The following is a 10,309-nucleotide window of genomic DNA, read 5'->3' as shown; positions in this document are numbered from 1 at the left end:
GGATTATTTCTAGTTTTTAAAATCATAAATGGATAAAATAAAGGTTTGAAAATAAAATTACAGGAGTTGAATATGATCAAGGAGAGTTTTTTTGAGAAGCGTTTTCATCAAGCACGAACCAACTATTTTGAAATTGTGACGGTCCACCCTAGTGAAGGACAGAAGCAGGTGAATAATGAAACTACCAAGGAGAGGCCGTGCTTACTGAGACGGGTAAGTGATCGGTCGAAGGAATCATATCGCTATATATCGTCGAGATTTTTCGGAGTTTGATTGGGCGACGGGTTTGAGTAGTTGAAGTTTTTGGTTGAAGAAGAGGTATTTTGTGTGGAAGATTTGCGTAGAGAGTTACAAGGTGACCGGGGTCTACTCGGGCGGTCACAAAGTGGAAATCTAAAGATGGTTAAATACAACATAACTTTTCTCAGAAAAAAAGCGGGACATTTTGAGAAAAAAGCGGGACGGCGGGACATTCTCTAGAAAAGCGGGACATGTTCGGCTTTTGCGGGACGGATGGCAACCCTAGGTTATCTGCATGTGTATTTTATGTATAATCATCATTAAACAATTATTCATTATTCATTTTCTGTTCTTCTCTCGAAAAGAAGTAAGAATTTAACAAATTGAAAAAAAAATTCAAAAAGAAATGCAGTTTTTAAAATTCTTAAGTGATATCAAGGATATCAAAATAGAATAGAGTCCTAATTTATCGAAAGTTTGATTTACAACTTCTGTATTGCATCATAGGAAATAGGAGTTTCACTGAGAAACATTCAGGAGCTCAGGAGCATAGGTTTTTCCTGCCCACATCACTCATCAAGGTGATCTCCGTGCCTCATTTCTTATACCCCCAAAAATCAGCCGGTTTCCTCAAAACACATCATCGACTACACGGACTTGGCCGGCGTCGTTATTGTTTCATTTTTAAGAGCAAGATTCTTAAAGTTGTACAGTGAGATTGCGTGTTACGTGTTCCGAGCAATAAATGAGTTTTTGTGCGATTTAGTTCTGAAATATTATGGTGAAAATTGCTTTTTTTTTTGCAATGACCACATCGATAATCGAACGATTCAGTTCCGAATGATCCGGAAAACTTGAAGTTGGAATTAAAAAAATCGTGTGGTTCCGGAGGATCTAAATCTAAAATCTGTTTTGAAACAATGTGCACCTGAAATCGAAACCAAAAATGATTTGGTAAATCGATTCTGGAAGATTTGAAAAACCTTAATTCAGGAGACTAAATAATTTGATGACTAGGTCCCGGCAGATTCGGAGACGTTTTCTTACCGACTCTAGAAGATCCGAAGAACCTGAAGTAATTTTGGTAGTGTTAACATGATTCCGAAAAATACGAAGAAATCAAAGTTAATGAAAATAAAATCAACAATCATCAATAGAACAAGAATGCTGGAGTTAGAGTCACAATTCAATTGAACTCGAATCTTGCTGGATAACCAAAAATCATAAATAAAGTAAATTGATGGGTTTTTGGTTTTGCGTTGCCTTTTTAAGTTTAGAACATAACAATTATTCCTTCAGATCCCACCAAATGGTAATCTTATTCACGTCTTAAAGAACTTTCGATATCGTAAGAGGCTGGAAAAGAAATTTAATTGCCCTAGAATTATCAGAATAGTGGATTAATTCTCGATTTTATTGGCAAAAATTACAGCTTTCCTAAGGACTGAATCCGATAGACATTTCGAATGTGGAAAACCAAAATACCGAACCATGTAATCTCTTGTGTTGAATATTTTAAGCGCATAAATTCGTGGGATGATGAAAGATGATATCGTATCAGTTGACATATGTGAATAATTTCATGCATTATCCGCTTTGTGGAGAAAAAGTGAGAGAGAAAACGGACAGAGCATCATCGTCGTCGGTTGAGGATCCAAAGTTAAATTGCACGAGACGAGACGGCAACTTAGACGACATGGTTTGGTATAATGGTTTGATACAGTCTTTTTTATCTTCGTTTATTCCAACCCTACTGCTGGATGCTGGGCAAAGGATTTTGTATCAGCTGGTTCTGAAACAGAGTGTCTCGGATTGCTCTCATCCGACAGCCGTTTCTTTCCCTTGTCTCTATAATCTGACTAGAATCTGCCCCGAGGACAGGTGAACTGTTGAAGAAATCCAAAAGTTACGAGGATATGGAACATCATCATCATCATCATCATCATGATCTTCATCCTGGAAGCAGTTCTATGGAAGGATACAATTTTTGACGGGTTTCATTTCCAAGTTTTATGAGTTTTCAGCTGGTTGTCCTGGTTTAGATTTTTAAAATCCAACTAATGACGCTCCAAACGTTAAACACATATTTTAGCTTTCCATACTTCTGTAATTAATAGTAGTGGGATTTGTTCAAGAACGTTAAAAAAAGTTGATTGTTCATTTAAAAGTTTGATAATCAAATCCAACGTGTAGCGACCTCAAAAAATCCCCATAAACACACGTGAGAGTGTGCGTTTTTTAAGCAATACCTAGACTGTGAAAATAAAAGAGTTAAGGCCACCCGGAAGACGACTTTCTTTGTGAGGAACCATTCGGATATGGAACCCGGAAGCCTTCCAGAATGCGTTCTTCCGCTTTTTAAGCATGACTGATGATGTCTTTTTCCAGGTTTGCCAAGCAGCCAGCCAGCCAGCCAAATGATGGGGTTTTCACCTGCCGACAACTCAGAGATGGGAAGATAGGAGTATATACACTCGAAAGTATGTGGGTGTATGACAGAGGAAGAGTTGGAGAAAAAGTGGTGGGTATTTTCAATATGAGCAAATTCTTTTCCGGTTTAAAGACATCATCTGTGGGAATGAATTTCAGGTACCTGGTCGTAGAAATGGTTGAACTGCTGAAAATGGACAATTTTTGTACAGGAGTTCCGTTATTACTTCTGAAGAGACCGGTGATTTACGAATGGGACAAGAAAAATGGTTATTGCGTGATGTCATTCGGAGTGAAAACGGAATATTCATAATTTTGATTTATAACGGCAGTAAAAGTACATTAGTTCAGTAGGAAGAAAACACTTCTGAACAGCAGGGTTGAATCTGTTTCAATGTTTAATCTTGCATTTCAAAAGTTTTCATGGAAAAATGGTAGATATCGTTCTGCTTTTTTACTGTGATAGTTTTTGAAAAATGAGTGATAATAGAAATACTTTAGAACCATTTTTTTTTCAATCCAGAACTGATTTTTTTCTGTAGATGTAGTCCTGAATATTTCAGTTACAATGTTGAGAAACCTGGTCTTAGAAATGTTAGCATATGTTTTTGAAATCAAACATGAAGTCTTCCCGTTGCATGGCGACCGTCAACAATTCGTTCAATTTGTTCCATTACTATGGAAAAAATTCAATCAAAGTTTTGTTTTCTAAACTTATGAATAAAGTATGAAACTTCCTTTTATGCATGTGAGTCACTAACAAGAATCGAGAACCACATTTTTAAGTGGACCATTCTTCGCCACCATCGAGACAGTTTTTGCAGGCACGTAGGTAATCCTACTTGAGATTTTTCTTTCTTGTTCCTCGCCAATCAACACCTGACAGATGGCTCTGCGTTTCACAAGTCGTCTAGAAAAGAGGCATACACACCCGCAAAGTATTCCAAGAAAGTAGGTCTGATGCCACCGCCCTGAATACTGAAACTGATGGCCGGAGTGGCCTCAATGGGCTCCAACTTTTCTTTTTTTTTCAGACAGCAGTTCGCACAATTCCCACGGATGCATTTACTTGCTCACCGGTCCGAGTGGACGTGACGAAGAATGTAAGAAAATACAAACACAGTAGGCCATAAATAGGCTGCACGAGTCCCCAGGATGCAGACTTGTTCAGTCAGCCTACTACTCCTACCCACTTGGATTCAAGATGGCGCGCTCGTGGAAGCCTTTCAAACGGAAAGAAGGTAAGATGCTTTAGAATCCTTTTCTGCAGCAGTCTTATTGTCGTTGGGGAAAAATTCACGTGAAAAGTAAGTGAGAAGCATGTTTTTTTCTCGCAATCAGCATTTGCTCCAATTCCCGAAATAAAACGTACCGAGAAAATTTGTAGAGTGGAAGCAAAAAATCAGACAGCAAATAATTTATTCCGGAAGTTGACATATTTTGAGCACAAAGCAGCCTACTACGTTTTGGGGAAGCACTTTTTGTACACCTTTTTTGCGCTTCTATTTTTTGAAGCACCACCACACCCGGTTGTCTGGAGAAAATCCGCGTGGAATGTGCAAATATGCGGAACAGTTATTAAATTCCACTTTTCAGTCCTCGGGCGTGAAAAAACCCTACATTTCTGGTCTCAAGGATCCCGGAATGGTGGAGGATTATAAACGCGTTTCCGTTTGGGTGTCAAATAATTCCACCATAGCATAGCATGGAGTAGTGCTTCCAAAGCTTGCGTTATCTTTCTATTGCGCGGCTTATCAACGATTATAAAACAAAATTTCTTCAATTTTAATAAAATTGGAGGCGAACTTCAAACCAATCGCTGTTTAACTCAGTGCTTAATTCTCTCAACGAGTTTCACACCTCAGTAGTCGAAACTTAGCCAGGTGGAAAAAAGTATTAGAAAGTTTTCACTCTTACTTCGGAATTTACAATCGTTTCACAGAAAAGAAGAGAGAATGAGGTGAATTGTCATTCATGATGATTAATTTATGGCCCTTACAGTTGGCGGAAGTTTAGAATTCTTTAATGAACCTCAAGGTATTCAAATTTATTGCGAGCACACTCTTAAAGAAAAAAAAACGCTTCCATCACTGAGAATTTAATTGATATGCTGGTATTTAGCTCTCTGAAGCTCATTTATTATCCTCCTGACAAAGATTCCCACTTTGCTAGTAATTTTCGTGAACACGAACCCTGGAAGGAACTCCAGAAGGATGCGGCTCAAATATGACACTCGCTGCAAATTAAAAAGTCTTTAGACATAATCCTTTCCCCGTTCTTCCTTGGCTAAGCTGTTGGAGCTTACACTGTAGCTAGCCGTTGCCAGGAAGTTCTCCGGTGCAACCTCCAACAAACGGAACTGCTCCCTTAACACTTTAACAAAACAAAATCACACCACCCCGTTTTGTAAGCAGGTTGTAACAATAGTTTAAGAAGCATGGTGACAAAAACTACTTCAAGATGCTTTCTCTCTCTTGGATGCTGCTTTTGGTGCTGCTGCTGCTGCAATAAATTTTTGGCCGGTGACAGTAGAGAAGACGTCTCGCTTGGCGCGTCTAGCCGTGACTAGCAGTGTCTGGTGCTTGCCTGCCTGCTGTTTTCCGTCACATGACATCGCTGCTTAGCACGTGTAATGTACACGATAGTCTTCCAGGAATGTTTTGAAAAATTGGAAAAAGTTTATGTACCTAGAGTTAAAAAACATGGATCAAAGTTTCACCTATTCTTGAAAAACCACAATCAGTATTTTTTCTCCCAATTGTACTTTAAAAACTATCAGAAAGTGAAAATATTTTATACTATTTTGACGTATTTTGTTCAATCAAGGCACTAGTTATTCGCTCAAACGAAAATCATCGACCGCATCTAGTTGGCATTTGTAGCTTCAATACCAAAACGAAATTATTGTGCGGCTCAGTAAGCCGTAAACTGAGAATTTGGTTGGCCACTGACTGCTTCGATTCGATGAAAAGCCAAAATGCGCAGAAGGAGGTGTTGATTGCTATGCCAACTGTTGAATTTTCATGGTGCCCTTTGATATGCAACCGGAAACTCTCTTCGATGATGTTGACTTTTGCGGTGAACTTTTCAAACTTCTGTTGCTTAGAAGTGGTGTACTGTATTTTGTGGGGGAGAAAATTCTTAACCGGAATCTTGAAATTGTTTCCGACGTTTTTGTGATGGAAAGCAATACAGATTACTCACCGAAACTCTCCAAAAGCCGCTAAATGAAGCCGTTTTTGACCAGCTTATTGCTAGCTCCAGAAGAAGCACAATTCGAAACGAGCAAATGAAACAAGGCGCTGCAATCGAAATTATCCTGGCATCAACGCATTGGCAGGTGGGTGTGATTTTGATAGTCGGTGTCGGATGGAAGCACCCGGCCAGAAGTAAATTCACCACAATTGCTCAGCGAAGCGTAAGAAGTGCTGTGGTAGGGAAGAATCCGTTTCCGGTCGATGTGAAAAACTACCAATTGGGCAGACTTCAAAACGGCTGCGTTTGTTTCGAACTTTTTAAAACACATTTAGTTAAGTGCCTGTTATGTACCTCAAATTTTAAAATATGAGATTTTATTTTATGTTTAGTAGAGTAGAGTGTAGCTTACCAAAATCCAAAAAATTTCGAATTCTAACCTGTGAATGAAAAAAAAAAGAAAATAATTAACTTTACAGAAACTAAAATTACTTTAAAATATCGAAGATGAAGACAATTTTGACAATTTTGACAATTTTGACAATTTTGACAATATTGACAATTTTGACAATTTTGACAATTTTGACAATTTTGACAATTTTGACAATTTTGACATTTTTGACAATTTTGACAATTTTGACAATTTTTACAATTTCGACAATTTTGACAATTTTGACAATTTTGACAATTTTGACAATTTTGACAATTTTGACAATTTTGACAATTTTGACAATTTTGACAATTTTGACAATTTTGACAATTTTGACAATTTTGACAATTTTGACAATTTTGACAATTTTGACAATTTTGACAATTTTGACAATTTTGACAATTTTGACAATTTTGACAATTTTGACAATTTTGACAATTTTGACAATTTTGACAATTTTGACAATTTTGACAATTTTGACAATTTTGACAATTTTGACAATTTTGACAATTTTGACAATTTTGACAATTTTGACAATTTTGACAATTTTGACAATTTTGACAATTTTGACAATTTTGACAATTTTGACAATTTTGACAATTTTGACAATTTTGACAATTTTGACAATTTTGACAATTTTGACAATTTTGACAATTTTGACAATCTTGACAATTTTGACAATTTTGACAATTTTGACAATTTTGACAATTTTGACAATTTTGACAATTTTGACAATTTTGACAATTTTGACAATTTTGACAATTTTGACAATTTTGACAATTTTGACAATTTTGACAATTTTGACAATTTTGACAATTTTGACAATTTTGACAATTTTGACAATTTTGACAATTTTGACAATTTTGACAATTTTGACAATTTTGACAATTTTGACAATTTTGACAATTTTGACAATATTGACAATTTTGACAATTTTGACAATTTTGACAATTTTGACAATTTTGACAATTTTGACAATTTTGACAATTTTGACAATTTTGACAATTTCGACAATTTTGACAATTTTGACAATTTTGACAATTTTGACAATTTTGACAATTTTGACAATTTTGACAATTTTGACAATTTTGACAATTTTGACAATTTTGACAATTTTGACAATTTTGACAATTTTGACAATTTTGACAATTTTGACAATTTTGACAATTTTGACAAATTTGACAATTTTGACAATTTTGACAATTTTGACAATTTTGACAATTTTGACAATTTTGACAATTTTGACAATTTTGACAATTTTGACAATTTTGACAATTTTGACAATTTTGACAATTTTGACAATTTTGACAATTTTGACAATTTTGACAATTTTGACAATTTTGACAATTTTGACAATTTTGACAATTTTGACAATTTTGACAATTTTGACAATTTTGACAATTTTGACAATTTTGACAATTTTGACAATTTTGACAATTTTGACAATTTTGACAATTTTGACAATTTTGACAATTTTGACAATTTTGACAATTTTGAAAATTTTGACAATTTGACAATTTTGACAATTTTGACAATTTTGACAATTTTGACAATTTTGACAATTTTGACAATTTTGACAATTTTGACAATTTTGACAATTTTGACAATTTTGACAATTTTGACAATTTTGACAATTTTGACAATTTTGACAATTTGGACAATTTGGACAATTTTGACAATTTTGACAATTTTGACAATTTTGACAATTTTGACAATTTTGACAATTTTGACAATTTTGACAATTTTGACAATTTTGACAATTTTGACAATTTTGACAATTTTGACAATTTTGACAATTTTGACAATTTTGACAATTTTGACAATTTTGACAATTTTGACAATTTTGACAATTTTGACAATTTTGACAATTTTGACAATTTTGACAATTTTGACAATTTTGACAATTTTGACAATTTTGACAATTTTGACAATTTTGACAATTTTGACAATTTTGACAATTTTGACAATTTTGACAATTTTGACAATTTTGACAATTTTGACAATTTTGACAATTTTGACAATTTTGACAATTTTGACAATTTTGACAATTTTGACAATTTTGACAATTTTGACAATTTTGACAATTTTGACAATTGTGACAATTTTGACAATTTTGACAATTTTGACAATTTTGACAATTTTGACAATTTTGACAATTTTGACAATTTTGACAATTTTGACAATTTTGACAATTTTGACAATTTTGACAATTTTGCCAATTTTGACAATTTTTAAAAAAAATTTGACAATTTTGACAATTTTGACAATTTTGACAATTTTGACAATTTTGACAATTTTGACAATTTTGACAATTTTGACAATTTTGACAATTTTGAAAATTTTGACAATTTTGACAATTTTGACAATTTTGACAATTTTGACAATTTTGACAATTTTGACAATTTTGACAATTTTGACAATTTTGACAATTTTGACAATTTTGACAATTTTGACAATTTTGACAATTTTGACAATTTTGACAATTTTGACAATTTTGACAATTTTGACAATTTTGACAATTTTGACAATTTTGACAATTTTGACAATTTTGACAATTTTGACAATTTTGACAATTTTGACAATTTTGACAATTTTGACAATTTTGACAATTTTGACAATTTTGACAATTTTGACAATTTTGACAATTTTGACAATTTTGACAATTTTGACAATTTTGACAATTTTGACAATTTTGACAATTTTGACAATTTTGACAATTTTGACAATTTTGACAATTTTGACAATTTTGACAATTTTGACAATTTTGACAATTTTGACAATTTTGACAATTTTGACAATTTTGACAATTTTGACAATTTTGACAATTTGGACAATTTTGACTATTTTGACAATTTTGACAATTTTGACAATTTTGACAATTTTGACAATTTTGACAATTTTGACAATTTTGACAATTTTGACAATTTTGACAATTTTGATAATTGTGACAATTTTGACAATTTTGACAATTTTGACAATTTTGACAATTTTGACAATTTTGACAATTTTGACAATTTTGACAATTTTGACAATTTTGACAATTTTGACAATTTTGACAATTTTGACAATTTTGACAATTTTGACAATTTTGACAATTTTGACAATTTTGACAATTTTGACAATTTTGACAATTTTGACAATTTTGACAATTTTGACAATTTTGACAATTTTGACAATTTTGACAATTTTGACAATTTTGACAATTTTGACAATTTTGACAATTTTGACAATTTTGACAATTTTGACAATTTGGACAATTTTGACTTTTTTGACAATTTTGACAATTTTGACAATTTTGACAATTTTGACAATTTTGACAATTTTGACAATTTTGACAATTTTGACAATTTTGACAATTTTGACAATTTTGACAATTTTGACAATTTTGACAATTTTGACAATTTTGACAATTTTGACAATTTTGACAATTTTGACAATTTTGACAATTTTGACAATTTTGACAATTTTGACAATTTTGACAATTTTGACAATTTTGACAATTTTGACAATTTTGACAATTTTGACAATTTTGACAATTTTGACAATTTTGACAATTTTGACAATTTTGACAATTTTAACAATTTTGACAATTTTGACAATTTTGACAATTTTGACAATTTTGACCATTTTGACAATTTTGACAATTTTGACTATTGGAGACCAAATTAAAGAAAACTTTGTTTGAATTATCAGAAATTCCTCAAACCAGGAGAGTGCTGCAGGGAAATGCGGTAAGCTTTAAATGGATGTCATTCGAAGCATTGAAAGATGCAAAAGAGCACAAAGTCGGTTGGGCTTCAGGTAAATATTTTATTCGCCAGTTTCACCATCTTCTACAAGACGTCTGTTTTCTCACACTTCTTAGAATCCCCTGGTGGAGCAAAAAAAAAACACTTTGACGCGCTTAAACCACCTAGTGTTGGGCGCTGCCTATGGGAAATGGAAGCGTTGATGGATTTCCCGCCTGCTGCGTTGATTTTCCCTCGGGACAGTTCGTTTCATGGCTCGCCCGGT

Source organism: Uranotaenia lowii, chromosome 2, assembly GCF_029784155.1.
Source record: "Uranotaenia lowii strain MFRU-FL chromosome 2, ASM2978415v1, whole genome shotgun sequence".
NCBI lineage: Eukaryota > Metazoa > Arthropoda > Insecta > Diptera > Culicidae > Uranotaenia > Uranotaenia lowii.
Note: the sequence above shows the minus strand (reverse complement) of the source record.